The following is a 24,889-nucleotide window of genomic DNA, read 5'->3' as shown; positions in this document are numbered from 1 at the left end:
CGAAGAGCCGAGCTCCCCTCCATGGGCATCGCCCACCCACGCCGGGCGCTGCGGCGGGGACCTGAACCGCTCCTCTGGGGGCTTCTTCTGTAGGTGGCTTGTTTTACCAAGCCAGGCTACATCTGAGCATCCCCACCCAGGCAACAAACCCATGAGGATCCTCAAATGCCATCGACCTGCTGAAGCGTTCAGACATCCGCCTACTGCCCCGGTCCCCTAGGCTATGTAAAACCTTGCCGTTTTATCCCTGCCTGTTCCTCCCTCCTCCACACCCGCGCTGTTTTATGTCTGAAATTGGATTATAAACACTTCAGAGAAGGGACATGGTCTTGCTTTGAACTGTTCTGAGCCAAAAAAAGAAGAAGAAGAAGAAAAAGTCTCATTTGGAATTCACAAAACAAACAACACGCAACAACAAATCTCACCTGAGCAAGGCACCAGCCATCAACCTTCTCTGCTACAAAAAGCTGAATTAATTAAAAGACAAACCTGATGCTAATTTAATGATTCTCCAGCTACCGGGGCATTATACAAGCAGGCTGCCTTAGGATGCCCTTGACTGAAGGGGTCTTACGAAATGTCTTACGACCCCCGAGGAGCCGTAGCCTGATTTGCTCCTTGTCTTCTACGATCTGGAGCTCAAGGCTCAAGGCAAAATTCAGCCTTACGGATGTGCCCAGGAGCATTCCCACCCAGTGCGGCCCTTCCCGACAGGGCTGAAATTAATCTGAAAAACCTTCTAGCGACCATGCAGAAGCATTGCAAAGATCATCCAGATTTATACTGCGGATTTTGTCTCTGAATTATACTTTTTATCCTAGCTGAATAGCAGGGGTACACAGGATGAGCACCTCCTGACCCATGCCGGGCACGTCCACCCAACCAATGCCCATACCTCGGCAAGGGACAAACTGGGATTGGGTACAAACCCAAGTCTTTCTCCTGTAATCCTGCATCAGCTGGAACCTACCAGTAATCTGACATTTTATGAAAGCTTTTCAGAAACAGAAACTATCTGGGAACAAGCATTTCCACGTCGTATGTCTTCTCAGTGCTCTCAAAAGCTGTTTTGCCCAGAAAGGGAAGGGTCATGAGCCCGAAATCAATGATCTACAGGTTAGACCCAGAACAGGGAGGATTATTACAGTTTTTATCAAGCTTAGAAACCGTACGAGGGGTGGCTGAAGTCCCTTGGGTTGCTCAGCCTGGAGCAGAGGGGGCCGAGGGCAGCCCTCATGGCGCTCTGCAGCTCCCTCCCAAGGGCAGGAGGAGGGGCAGGTGCTGGTCTCTGCTCTCTGGTGACCAACGCCAGGACCCGAGGGAAGGGCAGGGAGATGTGCCAGGGGAGGGTTAGGCTGGGCATTAGGAGAAGGTCCTTCCCCCAGAGGGTGGTGGAGCCCTGGCACAGGCTCCCCAGGGAGGCATCACGGCACCAGCCTGGCGATGTTCCAGAAGCACTTGGCCAAGGCCCTCAGAGCCATGGTGTGAATTTGGGGTGTCCTGTGCAGGGACGGGAGCTGGGCTCGGTGGTCCTTGTGGGTCCCTCCCAGCTCAGGGCATTCTGTGATTCTGTGATAAGTGTTAGCCTCCTCCAGAGCACCAACAACAGGCAGCTCTGACCCTGCTTTGAGCTCCTCTCTCAGGCCTGGGAGCTGGTGCTTCTCAGGATGCTGGTGTTACCCATCTCCTCTCAATTTTGAGGGTGCCACAGGAGAGCCAAGACAGAACGGGCTGTCCCGCTCCCACCCCACCACTGATGGGGCCTGACTTAAGGTATTTATTAAATCCTGCTGCACCTCATCTCTCAAAACCTACACAGGTGGCACAAAACCCCCTGATCATCTCCATCCTGGCCAGGAGAGCAGCTCGTCTCTGGTGGCATCACTGAGATGACTGAGCGGAGCTGCTCGCTACCTTAGCGCGGCCCACTGCTACCGACGAATTTGTGATGCAAATTCAAAACCGAAGGTGGGGTTTTCCCCATTTCTTTAATAAATTAACGTACAGCACCATCAAAGGCAAGAGCACACAGAGGTTCAGCCACAGCCGCCAGCGCAGCCGTGGCGGCGGTTGGTCGCTCACGCCAGCCACCACGTTTAGCTTTATGCAACATCGTATGATCGGAGGGTAATTAATTCCCCGTTACTGAACACACATAAGCTCCATCTCCCCAAGCTACGCAGGCAAGATTTTGTGGTGACCTCGAAGACTTACTGGAAACTTGGAAAGCAGTTCATCATGAGCAGGGGGCTGGTCTGAAACCAATCAGCCCTTTTTAAGACCAGATTTTGAAGATTTCTGCTAAGATTACACCACAGCAATTCAGTTCAGCTGAAATCACTTTCCCTCATCCCCCCAGCTGAGCTCCGAGAAGAGATCGTTCCTGCTCACCCCACCCTCACCATGCTTTGCTTCAGGAAAGAAAGGCCAAAAGCCATCCCATATGCGACTCCGCTTCCAGCGCAGCTCTGCCCATCCTCCCACCGCCCTGCGGCACCACAGCCCTCACCCCGTCGCCGCTCACCTCATTAAAAAGCTTCTCCATCTGATGTGACCACTCCCCCACCAGCTCCTCAGAAGCACCCAGAGGATGGTGGAGATCATCAAGCGCTGGGAGAGGCAGAAGCCACCAGATCGTGGGGGACAGGGCAGCGGGAAGCGCGCGTTCCCCACGGCACGGCCGAGAGCTGAAATCCCCGACCCCATCACTCAGTTCCTTCGTCACTGGGGACAAACCATAAACCAGGTCTCCATCCCTGTTTTACCGATGGCTTTGAGGAAGATGAAGCATCTGGACCAACTTCATAATATTCTCTGAAAATTAAACTACTTTGGATTGCATTTTCAGAGGAAAAAAAAATGTTTTCCACAGACACAAGAAGCAAGAGTGGTCTGAGCTGGGCTGGAGGTATCATACAAAGGATTCACTATAAGCCTGCCTCTCAACCTTGGAGGGAAGCCCCTTCGGCCTCAGAGGGTGCTTCAAAAGTTTGGAAGCCAGGTCCTCCTTGTTCCAACCGAACAAATGGCTCTAACTGTAGTAGAAGAGAAGGAACAGCAAAGACCTTTGAAAACTTTCCCCCAAAAATGTAGACCCTACTCACATTTTATCGGTTTCCCTAAAATTTATGGCCTAGAGACCTGCCAATCTGACCAAACCCATCTCCCTCCCAATGCACTGTTCCCCGTATCTTCTTTCTTGTGTCTTTTTTGACTGCCCCAAGAATTAGGGACTCCCTCATGAGAGGCCACTCCAATGAAAAACTCCTCCTCCAAAAAAAAATCTCTTTTGATAATATCCATGTTTTTCTTGCACATAATTTAATCCTTTTCTCTTAAGTGCATTCCTCCGTCATCTCCCCAGATCTTCTCATCGCGCACGTATTATTTTCTCCTAAAAACAGGAAGTCTTTCTTCCCCTTGGTGGCAGTTTTAGCTCAGACCACCCAGTTTCCCACATTTGACCTATTTAAGACTATTCAACTTACCAGGTCTTCAGATAATACTACTCCTCTGTACTCTATTGTTTAATATCGTTTTCCTCTAGGTAAAAAGGAAAGAAAAAAGGAGGAAAACCCCGACCAAACAGAAAGAAAGCACGCCAAAAAGATATCCGGAACAGACTGCGAGACCCTGTGTTTTAGACTACCCATATGAAACTCCACGCAGTAGTTGTACCTGGACCCTGTTCTCCTCTCCCCGCCCCATGCCTGGTGGCTTTTCACATTTAACCAATCCCGCCCTTACCTCCCGTTTTCAAAGGGACCTAAATGCTGTACGCAAGGAATCGTGAGAAGTGACTTTGAGAGCATCACGCAGGCTGTCCAGGCTCAGCCTCTCGGTCCAGGGAGGTGTCAGCCTCTGCTTGGAATATGACTTGGGCTGAATAAAAGATTTGCTCTAAAACCTCCTGAGCGTTGCAGCGTGGCACGGCACCCAGGCGGAACGACACCTTCATCAACCAATGCTGCAGCAAAAACACCAGGCCGGAGCTGACCTGCACGCGAGCACATAAGCTCAGAGCAGAGCTGTGCACGCACGTGCCCCTTCCCTGCTCTCCGTGTCCCCTCGGTGGGAAACAGTCCAACTTTTTGCTTTCGTTTCCTTTCTCCAAAAAGCAGCTATTTTACTCTGTAAAGATGCTTTGCACCTGCAACGTGTTCCTTTTCCAACCAAACCCATGGTGCACACGCAGAGCTCCAGTGGCACGTGGCAGGTCTCACAACGAGGACCACCCGGGAAAGACTGAGGGAGCAACTCCCAGCCCCAGCCTCTCACGGACTTCCAAATCCACCCCCGACCGCCCGCAGGAGCAGGATGCTGCTAACGCGTATCGTTACGGAGGCAGCATCCCTGCCCCTTCTGGGTTTCTTGTGAGCTCAGCCCAGAACCTGGGGCAACCAAGTACTCGTGGCGGGGCGAGGAGGCGGGGGGTCCCTCTCCTATTCATCTCTTCAGTTTTAATGACAATAAGTTTCACCCAATGCTCAATCTCTTGAAGTGAGCAGGAAGAATCCAAAGCTACGCTTCCAAACTACACGTTTATTGCAATCACCGGTCCAGGAAAAAAACCTCAATAATGCCTCATATTTTTAAAATTACCGGGCAGAACTTTCCTCCTCAAATTAGCTTCAGAGTTCACAGAGTTGGCAATGAGAGGCAGATAATTAAGATCGTAGACAAACACCACATAAGGGAAAACAGAATATAATCACAAGAATGCAAAAACAACAGCTGAAAAAAAAAAAAACCAAAAAAGTTTCATAATTCGGGAGCGGCAGAGAGCTGAAAGCAAACCTAGTTGTGAATTGCACGGGGAGAAACATGCTCTAGGTTTTATTCTGCTCTTGTCCTCAGCAAATAATTAAAACGCCCAGTAAAATGGGACTTTCTGGATCCAGAACATGTAGATGACAATATTTTGGATTACTAAATTTCTGCTTACCCGGAAGCAGAAGCGCACCCTGCGTACTTCACGTAATGATAATTTACTTGCTGCATACGACTGGGTAACACGTACCATCGATCACCCATCGCTCCCACGGTGACACGACTGGCTGAGCCGCCTCAAACACTTCGCGCTCGCCACGTCGTTTAGTCCATTCCCCAAAAATGAGTGGACCTTCTAAGCTCTTACATGAAAATGCCATTACAATGACAGTAAGCAAGGTGACGTGCTACGGTAATATACGCTGCGTAGATTCCTGCCTCGATAAACCCAAGTTGCGCTTAGATCAGTGCATATACGTGGACAGCAGTTAATCACACACGCAGAAGCAGCAGAACAAGACCCAATTCGCTTGTAACAGCCTGGTTTCCAATCCACCGGAGAATGCTTTCGTAGCACCCGATCCACAGACCACACCGTTCGCATCACTGCAGCTCTGGTTTACGCAAACAGCGATGAATTTGGCTTTCTTCCTTTTTACTGAGACTCTTAAACCCATGGCCCATCTGGATTTAGTAGTGTATTAGCAACAACTACTGCACAACCTGAGCTTCTTTGAAATTTACCTCTGGCTTTCACTGGCTCTTCTTCCTCCTTTGACTTTCGTCCACAAAAATGCTCAGACGCACGTTTGAGGAATTCTCCTGCCTTGAGAAGAGGCTCACACAGCATCTCACAAAAGCACAGCTCCACTCTACAGCCCATCTCAAGGGCTTGCACAACTGTTTCCCAAGGAGCAGGTCAGTATTCATCTACCCATGAAAGTCTGCTTTCTAACAGCTCCTTGTTCATGTGGGAATTTACTCTGGAGCTCCCCAGATCCAAAACATTCTGCCTAAATTAAGACATCAGTGTGGATGGCTGAGCAGCTTGACGGGTACCTGGCCGGTGCCCATCCACACCTGGTAGGATGGTTGGGTTCAGAGCATTGTGGGCTAACAGATCACGCTCTACGTGGAGGCCTGTAACAAGTGGAGAACGACAACGGGAGTTGTGGGACCTGCCTCACTTAACATCTTCATCAATGACCTGGAGGAAGCAACGGACATGGCCTCATCCACTTTGCAGATGACACCAAGTTGGGGGAAAAGTCAATAAGCTCGAGGGCAAGGCCACCATCTGGAGGGGTCTTGGCAGGCTGAAGGAATCGGCCAACACGAACATGAGGAAATTCAATAGGGACAAACGCCAAATCTCACACATGAAAAGGAAGAACCCCTGAACCCCTTGCAGCAATACAGAGGGAGGACCACTGCTTTGGGAGCCCTGTGGATAAGAACCCAAAGTTTTGGCAGACAGCAAGCTGAACACGAGCCAGCAGTGCATCCTTGCAGCCAAAGTAGCCAAAAGTGTCTGGGGATCTAACCCTAATACCTACGAGGAGGTCACTCAGCAGACGAAGCCAGGCCAACTCCTCACAGCGGTGCCCGGCAGCAGAGACAAAGGTACAGGTACAAAGGAAACAGAGGCATTTTGACTGGTTTTAACAAAAAGGTTTTTTACAACAAGAACAGTCAGGCAGCAGAAAGAGTTCCCTAAAGGTCTCCATCCTTGGAAGCTTTCAAGACCAGACTGGATAAAGCCCTGGGAAAGCTGGTCTGATCTCACAGCTGACTTGCTCTGAGCAGGAGGTCGGACCAGAGACCGCCTGAGGTCCCTTCCCACCTGGATGACCCTATCCTGTGAGAAACACGCTTGACAAAGAGTCTACGCAGACATTTTGAAGTCTTCGGGTATATTACACGTGGCTTATTTCCCAGCCTGGGCTCCAAATGTCCTGCTCACCAGCCATTTCCCATGTGTCATGTTCTGCGAGGAGGAAGGGCCAGAATTGGGGCCAGAAGTCCCATTTCGAGGGCGTTATAGTCACAGTTTAGCCAATCCCGGTCTCATTTCAACAAGCAACGGTATATTCCTTTTCCCTCATGTCACTGAGCAAGAGTGCTGTGGTGTGTCACCCCTCACCTGGCTGAAACCGCCCCTACAGACAGTGTTTCATTTTCATTTGCCTACAAGCGCCAAACAACACTTGGCGTCGTATCAATGCCGAAGAGCCGCGCGGTCAAACCTGGATCCCGCTTGTACTCCCTTGCTGTAACCCCAGAGTTTCATGGGCATACCCCAGACCAGACCCACACGTACAACCCCTGCCCCGACAGCTCAGAGCAGCTCCTTGGATGGGACCTGCCTTGTTAAAAGCAGCAGAGAAGTTTTAAAATCCTGCAAATAACTACTTTTTACACCAAAATTACTTAAAGGGAGCCGTTTGTTTTAAGGAGAGATGATCGTCCGGCACGTAAAGAAACCAACAGGAACTTGAACACTTAGTTAGAAATAAGTTGCAAGAAAATGAGCTTGGAAAATAAGTTTAACATGCCCTGAAGATCTACCAAGACAAGAGAACATCAGTAGCCACTAATAAAACACAAAGAAGTCTGACTCTGAAGCAGATGCTTAACTTTAAAAACATAAATATTCCCAAATAACATCACGGAGGCACACGGGTACACGTGCAGGTGCTCAGCACCGAGCGTGTAAGCGCTTTGCTGAATCAGGATCAAAAAGGAGGCTCTTGCTCAGCCCTGTGGAACCGCTTGTTGACTGTAAACACCACCTCGATACTGAAAACAAAAAGATAAAGCGAACCAGAAAACTGCGTGGGGGGAAGAGAGAGCAGCGGTACGGCAAGCGCCGCTTTTGAGGTGAGCCTCTCCCTCGGAGGGTTGCAGAGCTGTGCACGCTCACCGGCGGCCGCGCTCATCCCCACGTGTCCTGCACGGCTGAACGAGCAGTGGCGAGCGGAGAGCGCCCACAGCCCCACCTTGTCCTCGGCAGGGGTGTCTCCGCCATCCTGGCTGGGCTGATTTTCTGTGCGGCTCTGCTGGCCGGTGTCTCACTGCACTGAGCATCGCTTCCTGCAAATTAAAGGGCCACGGGCACAGGCTTGGAGCCAACTCCTTCCTACCAGCTCAGCCCAGGCAGGATTTGATCTCTGTTTCACCTAACCCTGACTCCAACCAGTACACCAGATGGAAGATCGTCACCCATTTCTTCTTTAAATTGGTAAATCCCAAGTTTCAAAGTGAATTTCATTTTCCAGATGCTTCAGGGCTTGTGTCCAACAATGGTGCGCTGATAGGAACCGCCCGACTTACTGGACCTGTGCTCAAGCGCTTAAAAACAGTAACTGAGACCTAGCGAAGAGGGAGAAGGGCCAAGGAGCACGATGGAAGGCCGTGCAAAGGAACGGAGCGCTCCAGAGATCCCATAGTACCAAAGTCACAGGCTAGTCAGTTGAAAGAAACTCTGAGAACTAGCGAGAGCCACAAGAGCAGAAAGCCCACCCAGAAGGGTCTGTAGGAGCTCCAGCCCTCCCTTCCCTCTCTCCCATTGTTTGTTTGGGAAGTTAATTTAAAGCAAAGTTTGAAAGCAAAAAAAAATTTACAAAGCAAAAGCAAGACGAAAGCAAAGCTTGAAGTCTGGTTCCAACAGATAGTTACCTCCCTCCTGCTCCACCAACTAGTCCGACGTGGTGGGCAGAAGCTGGTGGTGCCACCTCCATCCGCAGGGATGGAGAAGATGGGCGAGAAATGCCCTCCTGATCCCCCCAGGCAGGGCACCCGGAGCCCAGGTGAGCTCCCAGACGGCCCCAGTCAGGCAAACAAGGAATATATGGCCATCAATACACCAGAGAATTGGTTTTAGAGCCAGAGGGTAAAGATGCACGTGGCTTTTCTTTAGCTCTGAGGCAAAGCGGTACAAGAGCCACCGCTTGTGCTAGGGAAAACTTTGCGTCCTGTGCCAGGTCCTGACACAGCTTCTCCCTGCTTCCCACCGGCTTGGCCATGAAATAGTTAACTATAGAAGGAAATAGGTAAGATTTCCCCCTTTTTCCCCCTTCCTCCAAGGTGGATGCCCAACAGCTCCTCTCTCAAAGGAGCCGGGCTCCTTCTTTCCAGAAAATAAGGCCATTACCCCCCGTCCCACTGCCGGAGCCGGCAGCGCAGCATTGTTCCCCAGCCCTGTCTATAGGAAGCAATATCTATTTTCCATTTAGACGAGGGTAAAGCCTTTAATTTCACCCTCCTGGCTGCAGCTGGAGTTCCCTTTTAACTGCTTGGCCACGGGAGTGAAGACAGTTTTATATGGAAGAAAACGCTGAAAAGGCCACTTTAATATGCTTGCATGTGAAAAGGGGAGAGCTTTTCATACTGCACGGTAATGAGGGTCAGCGGGATATTACACTTCACCATATGGCTAATTTGCACAGCAGGTCAAATGCTCTATTTGCTTTTTAAAGACGGCCCTATAGATTAAGCTGCACTAAAACAAAACACACCAAAAAAAAAAAAAATAGAGACTAAAGAAGCGTGAGGAAGAGATGCCCTCTAATGTTCAAGCCCGGCAGCACATCCAGCGCGGCGTGCAGGAGGTTGCGTTAAAATGAAATAATAAAATCTGAAGATGAGCAGGGTAGGGATGAGACAAGTCGCAGTGCTTTGGGGACCCCAGCTGCCTCGGCATCCCCCCACGCCCATGACGGGTACCCGCGAAGGACCGTCCCCGCTCCGGCGATTAGCGTGATGGCCCTCGTGAGCCGTGTTTGTCTTGGCGCGTCCTCGGCGCCGTGGCCCAGGCGTGACCCGCGGAGGCGCTTCCCGTCCCCGGGCCGGCAGCTGCCCGCACAGCTCCCAACAGATCTGGTGGGTAAAGATTAGGGAGCCGCACGGCCGGGGCGTTTGAAGAGGGTAAACACGCTGATTAACGAGCCTGGCTTTTGTAATCGCCTCCCGCCCTCCCCGCCACAGCTGAGTGTTAATTTATTAAATACATTAACAAAGGGCCTTTATTAGAGGCCTTAGCTTGGCTGGCTCCTTTCAGAGCATTACTAACTACATCTAATAAAGCTTTAATTGACTACTGCTTTTCGCAACCTCTGACCCAGGGTGACGAACGGTGGGGCCATGCTAGCGAAAGGAGGGGTTTCCAGCCCAGAAGAACCTGGCGGCTCGCGGGGATGCAACACGCTCGGCTGAATCCGACGGATGAGAAGTCGGAGACGAGCATCGCCTCGCTCCATCTGGACCAGAAGCCAACTTCTTCCCACATCAGTCCCTTTTTATAGATGCTCCAGTTTTCCCCGTAGGAAGAAATCACAACTTGGTGAGAAATGTGAAATTTTTATGGCTTGTGTGATATAGAGGGGAGTGAGACCTAGGAATTGAGAAGCAGGTAGAAGAGAACCAGATCCTGGTGCTCACCAGCTCCCTAGCCCATGCTCCTGGTTAGCTGGGGCTGTAGAGAACAGAAAAACCCCACCATTTTCCCCCTCTGCTCGAAGGGGTCAACACAAAAACAACTGGAGGCAGGTGGGGACCAGAAGCAGAGCACCAAATAACTCTGCTGTGGCCACAATCGGGGTTCCCACCTCCTTGCGGTGCGAAGCCATCAGTGAAGAGACAGAAAACTGCCATGGGCTACGTGATGAAAAAATGAAGAATTAAAGACTTAAAGGAAAAAAAGAAAGCTCAGAGCAACTAAAACTGCCAGCACAGAATTGCCTCTTCAGCTTGGTGAAAGGGTTGGCTAGCTCACACCTCCGCTTCTCCTCTCTCAAAGTCAAACACAAGCCGTGTCTGCCGCAGCTCTGCTCTCGAGATCCCAACCTAACAAATGCTTTGCATCAGCTTCAGAAGGTGGAATCGAGAGTGCTGCGTAGCTATCTAAGCTTTCATTGAAAATAAATAAGCAGGTATTTCTAATCCTTGTAAATGCAGGGGGGGGAAAAGCAGGAAAATGAGAACAAAGTGCCCTTCCATTGCTCAGTCCAGGAAAGAAACACTTTTTCAAATGCCACAAGCTCTTTCACCCCCTTCATGTTTACCTACAGCGGTACAACCGGGAAAAATCAGAAATACCCAGATTTAAAAACGCAGTAGCCTCTGTTCTGCAAAGCAGCAAGAAGTATTTTAACCTCATTCAGACAAAAAATAAAACCCAAAAGATCAGAAAATTTCATGTCTCTCAAACCCTTGGCAAGACCGGAGCCGCGAGGCCTTCCCCGCAGCCGTAGAGCAGTGCCCAAGAGCTGTCAGGAGACACCCCGCATCCTGCCCGCGCGGGGCTCAGGCCGTGTTAGAGGTAACTAAATAAAACCTGAATTTAACCAGCAGGAACAACCAGCTTTCCTAACACGCGCGTGCAAACGCGACGTGATGGCAGAGCCCGGGCGCGGCGCCCGGCCGCCAACGCTGGCCAGCACCAGACCTGGCGTTACTGAAAAATAACACACAAGAACAGGGCAAACACGTAATCCAGCTTTTTTCCAGCATCATTTCTTCGCCTGCAGCAACTTCCAGCGCAGGGACGACCTGAGCCACAAACCGAGTCTTTTTATTTAATAGCCCTTGATGGGTTTTGTCCCACAAATCTGCCCAATGGCTTCCCACGCCCATGTGAACCTCAACTGCCCGTAAGGCCTTGTGTCCGAGTTTCAGAGAAAACAGAGGTTAGAGATCAGAACATAATGTAAGTCTTCAAAAACTAGGAAAAACAGTGCTTATAATTTCATATCCTTTCTTAGGAAGATCCCTCTTGCCTAACAAAGCTGGAACAAGTGACTCATGCTGCTGCGTGGCTCAGAGGAGCTAAAAGCCACCAAAAACCTGCAACCAAGCCCCAAATCTGGGGGCTGCCGTGGCAGCACAGAGGATCAGCACACCCGAAGCCTCCCCCACACCGTGGCTAACCACGGAGAACTGGGGCTCAGGTGCTCTTATCTTCAAAGCACTCAACGGGCTGGATGCAGCACACAGAAAACACCTCCTCCTAAAGCTACGGGACAAAGAAGGCATCAACAACTCGCCTCTATCTATGCAACGGATCTCCCTCTCCCACTAATAAAGTTTATTTCTGCAGCCAGCAGAGCCTTTGCAGGGGTCTGTCAGGCTGCAAAATGCAGTTCTGGAAGGAATTACGCCCACCCAAAACCTCATCCCTTCCCAGACGCAAGCAGAGGAGAAGGATCGGGTGAAGAACTGACGCTCAAACCCTGCAGTAAGTCCCCTGAAGAAGAGAGAAGAAATATGTCCGTACAAAACAGACGGATTCTTTCTTGCAAATAAGTTTTAAAGCAAAATCACAAGCAGCAGCCCTGGTTTCAAGCACGCTTGTGTTGAGAACTTGCTTTCAGCAACTCATTGCACATTTCCCACAGCATCGCAGGTCTCGGGGAGAAGGGACAGCACCTCCTCCTTCGAGTTTATTCCCCTGTTAAGAATTTAACCTCCACACAAGCTAAGGACAACCTTCCGTGAAGAAAGGGCATTTTCACTTGGATGCTCATCGCTTGCTTTGGAAGCCAAGGAGGCAGTGGGCAGCAGCCGGGGAGAGGACAGGGAGACGAAGACCTGCCTCTTTTCCCAGGCTCGATGGAAGCTTCAAATTAGAAACTTGAGATTTCAATTACAACAGATCCTGTGACCCTTCGGTTTCCTGAGACAAAGTAGTTTCTTGGGCAAGAACTAGGACGGAAGCTCTCCGAGGGAATGCGAAACTCTTTGGCACATCAAACCACTGCTGACGGGGCAGACGGAAATGCTCCTCACCCTTACGGGTGCAACAGGATTGTCCTTTTTATCTAAAATCCTCAAATGCCTTTACCAGGTGACTCTGTTAATTCCAACCCTCCACAGTTGTGCTCTCGTTTACCGTTTGCGCAGGCCAAGGCATCTCAGCTGCACGGGACGCGTCTGCACGCAGGGAAGGAGCTGCACGAGCTGAACACGGGGGCTTGAGCGACACGCAGGGGTTTTCAGGGCGAAGCAAGTTCTCCTAATGCGACAAACAAGTAGCCACGGGAAATCTTCCAAGTAATCCAGGACGCGAATTCCGCTTCAATCACATTTTAATAGGTTTATATGTTAACTAGAAATGTGTTTTCTTTTCTGTTTAATAGCAGTAGAAAAATTTAGTGTATTCACTACTGCTCAGTCATCGGTTCGGAGCTGCTGGGTGCATTTAATGAGAGCTAGGGAGCGCAAGGCTTTCAGTCTCTGCTACCCAAGTATCGTTTGTTTTGTTATTCTGCTTAGCCAGCACCAGGTACCACAGCTCTTCCTTCAACTAGACCAAGCAAAAGACTCCTGCCCCAGTCCAACACGCGATTTAACATCACCTTGTCCTAGTTAGAGAGAGTTGCTTTGCTTGGGTAAGCACCGAACACATGGGCAAGCTTTTAAAACAGTGGGTTTGAATTTATCAAATCAATTCTCGATATTAAAAAGAGCTATGCTCACCCAGAAGGAACATAAAGAAAGACTCAAATACTTCAAAATATTTCCCTTGGGGGCCTTTTCTGATCTTAAAATTTTTACTTTTTCATAGCTAGAAAGAAGAAGTACTCCAAATGTGGAGTTGCTGTGCCTGACAAATGAAGTGAAGCACAGAGCACGCCGAGCTGTAAAAGGCGAGAAGGACATTAAACTTTTCTGAGATGACAGCTCGAGCTTTCACAGTTCCTCGGAGTTAGCGCTGCTCCAAAGGAGTAGAAAGTAACATGCACAAATTAAGATTTGTTGGAAAGTCTAATCTTCTCCCGTGATTAATAGTCAGAAGTTTATCTCTGAGTGGTAGCAGTGCAACAGAAGATCCAACGCGTGTTCGAACCCCGAAGACCAGCGACACCGCGCAGAAGTCAAACACAAACCTTTCTTCCCTATTTTTAATAGCTTTGCTTTTGTTTGCAGATGACAAAATACATCAAGTAACAGCGTACGTTTCGTAGTTATGCCAATGACCGGGACCATACACAAATACACCGCTTTGGTCTTCCCGGCGTCTAATGGAATATTTCCTGCCACCGCTCCAAGGACAGATACGCAAGAGATACTTTTCTCCTACCACAAAAAGGCTTTTCTAAATCAACCTCACTTCTGCCTTTAGACCTCCCAGCCACCTGCAAATACATCCTGAGCATCGGATCCACCTGCCCACACACTGATCAACCCAGTCTCCTCCCCAGTAGCCCCATGGACACAAGCTGGTCCGTGCTGGGTCATAAACTGCCTTGAGTCAGGGGTGATGGGTTGCCTGGGTTTGGGCAATGAGGTCTTTGGTAAGAATGAACACTTTTACATGGTGGGACATGCCAGGAGGCACAGAAAGAAAAGCTTGTCCAAGTTTAAGTTACCCAGAATTAGTCCCTCACATCCCATAGGCTGACAGATACACGGACAAGGGGATCCTGATTTCAGAACAAAGATCCTAAAAAGGATTACACGTTCCCTTGGCACTTCGCAGCCTTCATATCGCCCATAAAACCAGAGTCACGCAGCATACATCTGTCCACACTGCTCCTCAAGCTCAGAAATTTGAAATCACACCCAAAACAGAAGACGTTTTGACATGTCAGATTAAGGACAGCCACCTCACAGAGCAATTCCACCAAGCACCAAAGCAGCTCCGAAGCAGAAGAGCACAAGACCCTGCAAACGTCAGAGCAGGGCTCAGCTCTCCCCTCGGCCGGACTCACACAGGGACGTTTATCTCGGCTTCAGCTAGCCCTGTCTCTGCAACGTGAATAACAGCTCCCTCACCTCCCAGATGTAATACATGGGTGAATTTTTTCTAAGGGAAACCATAAAAGAATATATAATAACTCAAAGCGACGCAGGGCTGAGACACATTAATATTAAGGAGGTTCTCTCGAATAAAAGCATCCCCAAACAAACCTTTGCTCTGCTGCACAGGGTACAACGTGCACATAGGAAGCATCATTCCTGAGAGCCCCAAGTGAGCTCCTATTTTAACAGCTAGAGTGGAAACTTCACCCATTTTGCAGTGAGCCTTTCTTTCTGTGCAATCCCCTCCTCCTACGGAGCCAAGCCCTTGGGTCTGGAGCACCCAGCCCCGCGCCGCTGACAAGCTCTGAGCTGGAGGAAGGCAATCTCCAAGCCCCGCACTGGGTAACGCTCTGAAGAAATCACTGCACGCTCAAACAATGGGATATTTGTCAAAGTACAGCTTGATCACCAGCAATCATCTGTTTTTCATAACTACATTTGACCTAAACTGAATTGACTGAACAAGTAGCCTGTGTTTCTCATTCTGGAAAATACAGCGGCGCTGCTCCCTCTCCAACCCCCCCGCTCCTTTTTAAGTCATACTTTTGAAAAGTTACAAAGCGATGATGTAGACAGATATTTCCTCATTATAAACAGCAGCGGCTAAACATTTTCAGGTTGCATTTTTGGCGATCTCCTCCCGTTCCAGGTGACCTGCAAGGTTAAGCGCATGGGGACGTGCCTTTCTCCTCCACTTGCTTTCAATCCACCCCCTCTGCAAAGGAAAGCACAACCCAACACTTCCCAGTGTAAAATGAGCGGAGACGGTTTCTAACCACGTGCTCTTTTCATTATATATTTAAAATTCATTAAAACTTTATAATGAATGAGCTGCCAGGGAAAAAAATATATTCAGGACAAGCCCACAGGGTCTTCCATGCGAGGCCACCGTGCATAAAACCTCTGGGAGGCAACTGTCTGCTTGTAGAAGAAAGCTCGCGCTCCGGCCTCGAGGAAGGAAGGAAGCGGTGGAAGTCGGTCACAAGCTTTGCAAGGAAGGATGCATCCCCAACAGTTAATCAGCTCTTGTCAGGGCTCCCATCAATTAAGAGGGGAAAAAATAATCCCTCAATTTAAGAAGAGTGCAGAATGAGTCCTTGAGGAAGATGAAGGACGGGTCTGGAGGGAGGCAAAGGAGCCAAGGGAAGAGGAAGGTGGAAGGACAGGAGGCAAAATGTACTGAGAATGCAACGTGCAACAAATCTCACCCATTTTTTTACCCCCTGCTTAGTATTGCGTGTTTTAAGCCATATGTCTCCTACCAGAGAGCTAATAATCACCGACAGAGAGGGTCTGCATTAACTGCAGAGACACACAGGGGAAAAAAAGTCCCCAAGTCAGATATTTTCACGAGGAGACAGTTCTGTACCATGAGATGATTTCAGTTCAAGCACACGCTCAGGAAGGAGCAGAAAAGCACCCGCCCCGCACACCTCGTTCGAGCAGAAAAATGCAGCTCGCTCCTAAGACTCTGCTATAAAACGTTTGGGTTGGAAAATTACATTTGCATATTTAGTTTTTCTGTTCTTCCATCACAGATCGTGGGGGAATGGTCAGGGAGCACGGAGAAATGAAAACAAAGTAATAAACAGACCTCCTGTTCCAAGCGCTGCAGAGGAACAGCACATCCAGTATTAGCTACACCCTCCGTACTGGGAAAGAAGTCGTGTCCTAGCAGCCCACTTCCACGTTTGACAACTAGTTTTTGTCCCTTTTTAAGGCAGTGATCCACACAATCTGAATTCAAACAGGCACATGGGATGCTGTACCTTCTACTCCCCACCAGAAGCGGACCAGCATGACCTCTCGTTTGACCAGCTCTCAGCTCTGCCCACCTAAACCAACACGTATGTAATAATTATGGGTTTACAGAAAAGAGTTAAGTCAAGAAGCCAAACTGACCAGGCAGTGAAATAGCTGCGTTACACAGAGACGTAAGCACAAGCACCAACACTCGGCTCATTTGAGCAGAACAGGAGTTCTCCTTCCTCCTGCCCATCACCCGCAGAGCTCTGCTGGGTGAGATCTGCCTTTGATGCCTCTACTCCCTGAAAATGCAGATGATAAAACTGGAAGGAGCGACCAGCAGACCGGAGGGGTGTGCCACCACTCGGAGCGGCCTGGGCAGGCTGAGAAAGGAGCTCAACAGGAACCTCATGAACTTCACAGAATCACAGAATGCCCTGAGCTGGGAGGGACCCACAAGGCCCATCGAGCCCAGCTCCCGTCCCTGCACAGGACACCCCAAATTCACACCATGGCTCTGAGGGCCTTGTCCAAGTGCTTCTGGAACATCGCCAGGCTGGTGCCGTGATGCCTCCCTGGGGAGCCTGTTCCAGGGCTCCACCACCCTCTGGGGGAAGGACCTTCTCCTAATGCCCAGCCTCACCCTCCCCTGGCACATCTCCCTGCCATTCCCTCGGGGCCTGGCGTTGGTCACCAGAGAGCAGAGACCAGCCCTGCCCCTCCTCCTCCCCTCGGGCGGGAGCTGCAGAGCGCCATGAGGGCTGCCCTCGGCCTCCTCTGCTCCAGACTGAGCAACCCAGGGACTCCAGCCGCTCCTCGTACGGTTTCCCCTCTAAACCCTTCCCCAGCCCCGTGGCCTCCCCTGGACACTCTCCTGTAGCTTTATACCCTCAATGTCCTGCGGCGCCCAACGCTGCCCACAGCACTCGGGGTGAGGCCGCCCCAGCGCGGGGCAGAGTGGGACAATCCCCCCCCTCGCCTGGCTGCGATGCGGGGCTCGGTGCCCCCCAGGGCACGGCTGGCCCCCTGGGCTGCCAGGGCACGCTGGTTCAACTGGAACGCTCCCAGGCACCAGTACGTGCTGGGGGCGACCAGCTGGGAAGCAGCTTGGCAGGGAAGGACGCGGGGGTCCTGCTGGACACCAAGCTGACCGTGAGCCAGCAGTGTGCCCCTGGAGCAATGGAGGCCAGCAGACTCCCGGGCCGTGTTTGGCAGAGCACTGGCAGCAGGTCGAGGGAGGTGATCCTCTCTACTCAGCACTGGCAAGACACAGCTGGGTCCTGCTCTGGGCTCACCAGAGCAAGAGACAGACATCACTGGAGCAAGCCCAGCAAAGGGCCACCAAGATCTTAAGGGATGGGAGCTTGTGACATACATCGAGAGACCTGGAACTGCTCAGCCTGGAGAAGGCCCACATGGACCCTCTCAACATCTACAAGCACCTGATGGGGGACGTAAGGAAGGCAGAGCCAGACCCTTCCCAGTGGTGCCTGGTCACAGGATGAACTGGAATACAGGAATTTCCACTGAACGTAGGAAAAAACCTTATTACTGTGAGGGTGATGAAACACTGGGGCAGGCTGCCCAGAGAAGCTGTGGAGCTTCCATCCCAACTGGACACGGTGCTGAGCAAGCCCAGCCTATCTGACCCTGCTTCTGTGGGGAGCTGGACACGGTAACATCCAGAGGTCCCCTCCAACCTGTGACGCTGTGAAGACGGACACAACAGTAGCTTCCCTAGAGGGCAATAACGGATATACACGTGGCCACCCATACGGGTCGATGGGCACCGGTTTAGTTAGAGGGTCTATACATAAAAATATCATGAGGCTTCCTATCCAGCAGCAGCTTAGACTACGTCATTCCTTACAATTTTTCATCCTGAAGGATTCCAAGGCATTTCAACCCTGAACAACCACCATGGCTAGAGCAAGACACGCTGCAGGTAGTAAAACCAGGAAAGAAGGTTTAAAGGCAAAAGACAAATCCCTGCTCTCATAACAGCTCTTGCGGGTTGCTCAGTGTCTGTGAGTAGATGATTAAGTCTCCGCAAAGCGAGGAAGCTAGATCATTAGTCACCCAGACCTCCAGGTACCAGCTTCGAACGATAAAAGAGATGAGACACCTTTCTCAGAAGCCAAACCTCTCATTCTGAGGGATTCGGGAGAGCAGAGCCAAGGAAAACCTCTCTGAGGGCAACGCTCACCTTCTGAACGTGTTGCGCATACCCCTGCTTTTGTACACAGCAATTATCAGAGCTTTTCCATCGCCCTTCATAAAACACAACCCAAGCTGCCTGTTGATCTCCGAGCTGAAGCCACTTTTTTCTGTGTTGGGATGGCCGCCTGCGTGCTTCTCATCTTCCCGCTGCGAGACCACGGCTGCCCCGCAGCAAGCGGCTCCCGCGCCGCGCTCCAGGAATGCAAAGGCAGCGTTTGTTCATTGTACAACTGCCTTGTTTCCACATTTTCCTGAACAAAGGACTGAAATAGGGGGTATATGCGTCATAAGCCCGTCCTGAACACTGCTCACCCTTTCCTGCACAAATATTTGTAAACAGATTGAGAATTAATGTCCAGCCAACTCAAGACCCTTCATAAAAAAAGGGTTTTATTGAAAACAGGATGGCAATCATTTCCCAGATACGCTGCATATAGGCCTTTAAGATGAGAAACAACATACATAGCAGGAAAACAGCAACCACAGCTGTGCACCAAGCCATTTTCTGAGATGCATAAAACATGGTGGCTTATTATTTCACAGCCCTCTCCTCCCCCTCAAACACACTCTCCTTTTTTTAAAAAAAAAAAAAAAAAAGAGGTTTCTGGTCAGCACATGATAATTCCCCGGGGGTTAATTTATGCACAAAATACACAGCTTCACTAACACGAATAGCTCAACAGTTGTCACGCAGAAGAATCTCCCTAACGCCTCTTTTTCTAGCAGCCTTAGAGAGTCCACACCTTACACGTGCTCTGCTGAGATTGGGTCTGAGGCCCCGGATGACTTACACGGTTAACAGCACAGGGTAAGACGGGGCCAGCGTACCTCACACCTTCACTCCCACCCACAGCTGACTACGTTTGCTCATCAGCGATGTCCATGCACGGAGCCCGGAGGCAGCGCCGCGAAGGGCGGCCCAAGGCAAGACTCTTCACTTCTAAGGGGGGTTCCCGGGACTCTGCTCTCCCCCCGAGTTTGGGAATAGTCAAGAGAAACTGGATCTGCTTCACCAGGGTCAAATTTGGGTCTAGTGTTATGCTGCAATATCTTTCGCGTGTCACTACGAATCGGCACTGAGAGTGCCATTTCTTTATTCTTAGGAGCAAAAAGAAATCCTGAATATTTAATACCAGCATCAGCCCAGTGGAACGGTGTCACTTGTTATCCTGCTGCAATAAAAAAGGCTTTAAAAGTGTTATGCAAAAGAGCAGCTGTAACGATACTGGTGTCTACTCATTGCAGCAAGGCCAGCAGTGCCCACTGGCGTAACTGAGGGAGCTGGAGCAGAAAACACGAGGGGGGGCGAAGGAGGAGAGGGGGGGCGAGGGAGGGGAAGGGGCGAGGAAGCATATCTAATACAGGATTACAGGGTAGATGGAGCCTTGGAAATACATAGCAAAAGGAGAGGCAAGAGACAAAATGTAAAAAGATAACTTCAGCTTAATTTAACAGGAAAAAAAATGCAGTAAGGGTGGTCAAACACTGGAGCAGGGACCCAGAGAGGCTGGGCAGTCTGCACCCTTGGAGAGCCTCAATACTCAACGGGATATGCCTCAGAGAACGCTGATATGACTTCAGGTTTAGCCCTGAGTGGAAGGCTGCACCAAAGTCCTCCCTGAGTCTCTTCCAGCCTAAACCATTACGAGTCTATAACCAGAGGATGAGAAAAGAGTGGGAATGCTTGTTAGAGACTTCCCTTTCTGTTAAGCTGAGTTTTACCTTAGAAAACTCAATGCTCTTCTGGGAAATTCTTTGCAAATCAGCGCACTTCCGTCTCTATCACTTGTTATTTTTGAGATATCACCACTTCTGGACACCACCATAAAGTCCTCCGGGGTAGCTGAGGCATTTTCCAAGCACTGACGGGACCCTTCTGAGCCCCAGCGCCCGGAAACGGAGCAAATCTTAGGAAGAGCCTTCCCACACTTACACAATGCAAACAGTGGTGTTGGTCTTCAGGGTCCTTCAGCCGGCCTGTATCCTGCACCACCCAAGGTGAACACCACCTGCCAAAATCAGTCCTGATCTTAGAGCTCCCTAGAGCCAAAGGCCCCATAGTAGCTAAAATACCATCCAAAAAGACATGCTTCCAACAGGTGGAAAAAGGTAAATGTTGGAGATGAGGGAAAATGCCTTCCCTGCCAGAGGGGTCAGGCCCTGGCACAGGCTGCCCAGAGAGGTGGGGGAGTCACCGTCCCTGGGGGGGTTCAAACACCGTGCAGACGTGGCACTTGGGGACATGGTTTAGGAGGCCGGGGGGTGCTGGGTTGGGGGTTGGACTTGATGATCCCAGAGGTCTTTTCCAAGCTTAACAATTCTATGAATCTATAAAGGCTGAAAAGATGATCTGAGGAGCTACAGCACACGCAACCTCGCTTCAGTCCCTGGGGAAGTCATGAGCTGAGTCTTCCTGGGACACGCTTCCAGGAATACAGAACAGAGGGGGACTGGGGACAACCACCACGAGCTTAACATGCCGACGATCTGATTGCCTCCCACGATAGCATGACAGGATTTATGGATGAGGGGAAAGCAGTGGGTGTCATTGACTTCAGCAAAGCTTTTGACATGCTCTTGCACAATAGCCCTGTATCCGAGTTTGGATGTCACAGTCTGGATGTGTGATCAGCTGGATGGGTAAACAAATAATTGTTCGGGTGGTCACATTCAGAGGGTCGTGATTAACGAGTTGTACCCAACATGGGAGCTGGTAACAAGTAGGGCACCACAATGGGGTCTGTCCTGGGACCTGTCCTGCTCAAGATCTTTATCAGTGACATGGAGGAGGCACAGACTCACGCACTTTGCAGATGACACCAAACTGGGGGGGAAGTCAATATGCATGAGAGCAGGGCCACCACCATCCAGAGGGTCTCGACATGCCGGAGGAGTGGCCTGACAGGAACCTGATGAAAGTAAGTAAGGCGAAATGCCAAGTCCTGCACCTGGGAAGGAAGAACTTCTTGCAACAACACAGACTGGGGACTGACTGCCTGGGGAGCAGCTCTGTGGATAAGGACCAAGAGCCTTGGCAGACAGCAAGCTGAACGCGGGCCAGCCGTCTGCCCTGGCAGCAGAGGCAGCCAACAGCCTCCTGGGCTGTATTAACAGGAGCAAAGCCAGTAGATTGAGGGAAGCGATTATCCCCCTCTACGCAGCACTCGCTAAGACTATATCTATACCTGCATCCAGTTTTGGGCCTCCCAAATACAAGAAAGACACCGATAAACTGGAGCGAGTTCACTGGAGGCCACCAAGATGGTTGGGGCTGGAGCACTTGCCCTGCAGGGGAAGGTTAATGGAGCCTGCTCAGTCTGGAGGAGTGACTGCTTCGGGGGGACCTAACATCCACCTTCAATACCTACAAGGAGGTCACGGAGCAGAATAAGTTGCCCTGAGAGGTTTTGCAGTCTTGGTCCTTGGAGGTTTTCAAGACCAGACCAGAGAAAGGCCTGAATAACCTGGTGTGATGTCAGAGCTGCCCCTGCTTTGGGCAGGAGGTTGGACCAGAGACCTCCTGAGCTCCCATCCATCCCGAACGATTCGATGAAATACTGAACAGATGCAATATATTTTCCACGGTCAGGACTAACAGAGCCAGTCTCTTATTCTAGCCACTACGAGTGGAATGGGATCGAGTGAATCAGGATTAAATCAGCATTCCATGTAAAATATCAGTATATTTTCTATGAGTGACTGCGGAGTTTTGCAAAGCCCTGGGAAAGCACGGCTTGCTGCTCCTACCCTCAGGTGACAAGAAGTCTGCATCCGGGCTATTGTAGTAAACCTCCTTATTTTTTTTTCCCTCCCCCTAACATGTCTGTTTTCCAAGCTGAATATTTTAAGAATCAAGGCTGCCTGTGATCATATCTAGCCAGCTTAGAATGAACGCTGATTTCTTTGCTGCTTCTTTGATCGAAGCCAAGTGGTTTTCTCATGGGTAATAAGGTCACAGGGTTAAAAGAGCAATATGACAATTACAAAAGTTAAATCTATTGCCACTACAGACAGACACACTACCCAGGGTCCATTAGCACGTAGTACAGAATGGTTATCACAGGTCACTGACACCAGTTCACTCTAATGGCTTTTCCTGTGTCCTTATCAATCCAGTGCACAAAGTGTCTCACCCTCAGCCTTTCCCTATGATCTCAGTGCTGTGTTTATAGCTATCTAACTCCACCAGGCACCAGTGGGTCAGCCAAGTCAGCAGACAGTGAGATATGCCAGGACACAACGATGGGACAATCTGCAAAGTGTCTGAGATGAACAAGGAGTTACCAGAGACTTCGAGAAGGAAATTTTTTCCACTGCTTCCCCCCCACCCCCAGAAAAAAAAAAAAGTTTTAAAGTTCCCAAGGACACCGAGGGAAAACTTTACAACCTGATCACAAAAATAGAATAAACCACAGACTCTCCACGGTGCAGTTTGTGTTTCAGTATCAAATAAAAGAAACAACTAGCATTACAAAGGGGAAAAAAAAGAGACGTTTTCATATGAAAGAGAGGGTTGGGTAGCTCTTATTATTTGAATTGTGGTTCCTACAAGAGGCTTTCTCATCCCTTGAAAGAAGAACTTTAATTGTTTTGCCCTGTTACCAAAGAACAAACATTTTGGTGGGGATGCTGGAGCCCCCCCGGAGAGGTGGGGAGCGGTCAGCAACGACCGGCTGCGTCGCGGCCACCACCGGCAAGAGGATGAGCAACCAGCCTGCCGATTTATCAGCCCACAAGGCAGAAGAAGGAGGATCAACGCAGGCAGCACCGTCACTAGCACACTTCTAAGATGAATAACAAGAATAAAAAGAAAAGATTTAAGGGGAAGGCTGGGAGGAGACCAACGACCCGCCGCCGGATTTGCGGCATCTCCCACCTCAGGCGAAACCTGCTCGGCTCGGAGATACAAGGTGGTGTTTCCCATCCTCGGCCGAACAGTTCGCCTTGAGTCCCTGAGCCGAAAAGCCCCGCGCAGCTTCTGCAATCCAAACGTAGCAATTTTAGCGATAAGCAAAAATAACCCCTAGTTTCTCCTCCCAAGGCCGTGCTGGCTTCGCACAGCTGAGAGATATAAAACATTATATCCTTCACTAAAACAGGCAAGCGACAAGGTACCGAGTGGATACATTCTGTGCACAATGAATGCGTTTTAAGATAGGAATTTAAAGACATTTCTACACTGATGATTTTTAGGAAAGGGAGGGGTATTATTTGTTTTACTTTTTTTCCCCTTTCCTCATGTATTTTGTGCATCAAAGCAGCTTTAGGGTTAGAGGGGCTCGGGGTAGAAGCAACACAGCAGATAAAAACGTCAGTGTTAAGATACAACAAATTTATAGTAAATACCTGTTAACTGCTATTTATCTAAATTATCCAGCTCTGGGATTCTCCAGAAATACTTTATCAACTAGGAGGCAGCTACAGTTTTAAGCCTGTATTTACATCAGAATCTGCTCTCTTTTTCTTTTTTCTTTTTTTTTTTTTGGACACTTGTTCTTTACCCTAAAATGACCCCTTTGTAGCTCGGATCAAAGAGCTGGGAGTGTCAATACCAGTGTCTTCATGAACATGTGAAGAACCTCAAAGTAATTGGTAACCAATTAGCATAAAGCTACAAAAACCCACCTAGCGAAGGCAAACCCTAAATGAGTACTAACAGGCAACAGCGCTGGCTGAAGCAGGAGCTTCAGCGACTTAAATCACCGTCAGCTGTCTTTGAGACAACTTCTTGGGAGCACCCTCTGTGCAAACCGCTCTTGGCTTTTTATGGCTTCGGGGTTTTTTTTTTAATTCCTTTCTGCTCTTCGTTGACTCTTTGCTTTCTGCCTTGTTACAGCTTACGGGAAACATAAAACAAAAACTGCTTTTCATTTTATGTTATGTAAAGCAAAGCAATTCCATGTCTTGGCCTTGAAATACAAGGCACCCAACAGCTGTTCAGATGCTCCAGCAGATAAACCATCTGGCCCAAACCTCACCTTTCCTAATTTATTTTGGATATCGATCAAAGCAACTCGAGCATTACATAGACTTTGGTCAAAGACAACATAAAAGATAAAAACGTCAATGGCAAAATCACTTCACTGGAATATCCTTGTTTCTTCTTTATATAATAATATTACCATTTTCAACAAACTTCTCTATTAACTCAAGGAAAAGATGTACCTGATACCAACAGCCGAGCAGTCTAACCACGCTGCAGACAAATGTCCTTAAATAGCACATCGCCGCTGAACAGAAACTAAGTGGGGTTTAGTGTTTGGGATCAGCTAAAGCTAGACACGGACTTTGGCCAGCTGACCAGGACAGGCCCCAGGACTCCCGTGTCCTGGCTCTGCTGCCGGCTCCCCCC

The 24,889-nt window shown here is 49.7% G+C and overlaps 1 protein-coding gene across 7 annotated transcripts in view; it reads right to left on the bottom strand.

Annotated features, from left to right (window-relative positions):
• EXOC6B (exocyst complex component 6B) overlaps positions 1 to 24,889 on the bottom strand; it is a 306,224-nt gene that overhangs the window by 120,225 nt on the left and 161,110 nt on the right. The window lies entirely within an intron of this gene.

The sequence above is a fragment of the Phalacrocorax aristotelis genome, chromosome 4, assembly GCF_949628215.1.
Source record: "Phalacrocorax aristotelis chromosome 4, bGulAri2.1, whole genome shotgun sequence".
In the NCBI taxonomy this organism is placed as follows: Eukaryota; Metazoa; Chordata; class Aves; order Suliformes; family Phalacrocoracidae; genus Phalacrocorax; species Phalacrocorax aristotelis.
This window is presented reverse-complemented; position numbering and strand designations above follow the sequence as displayed.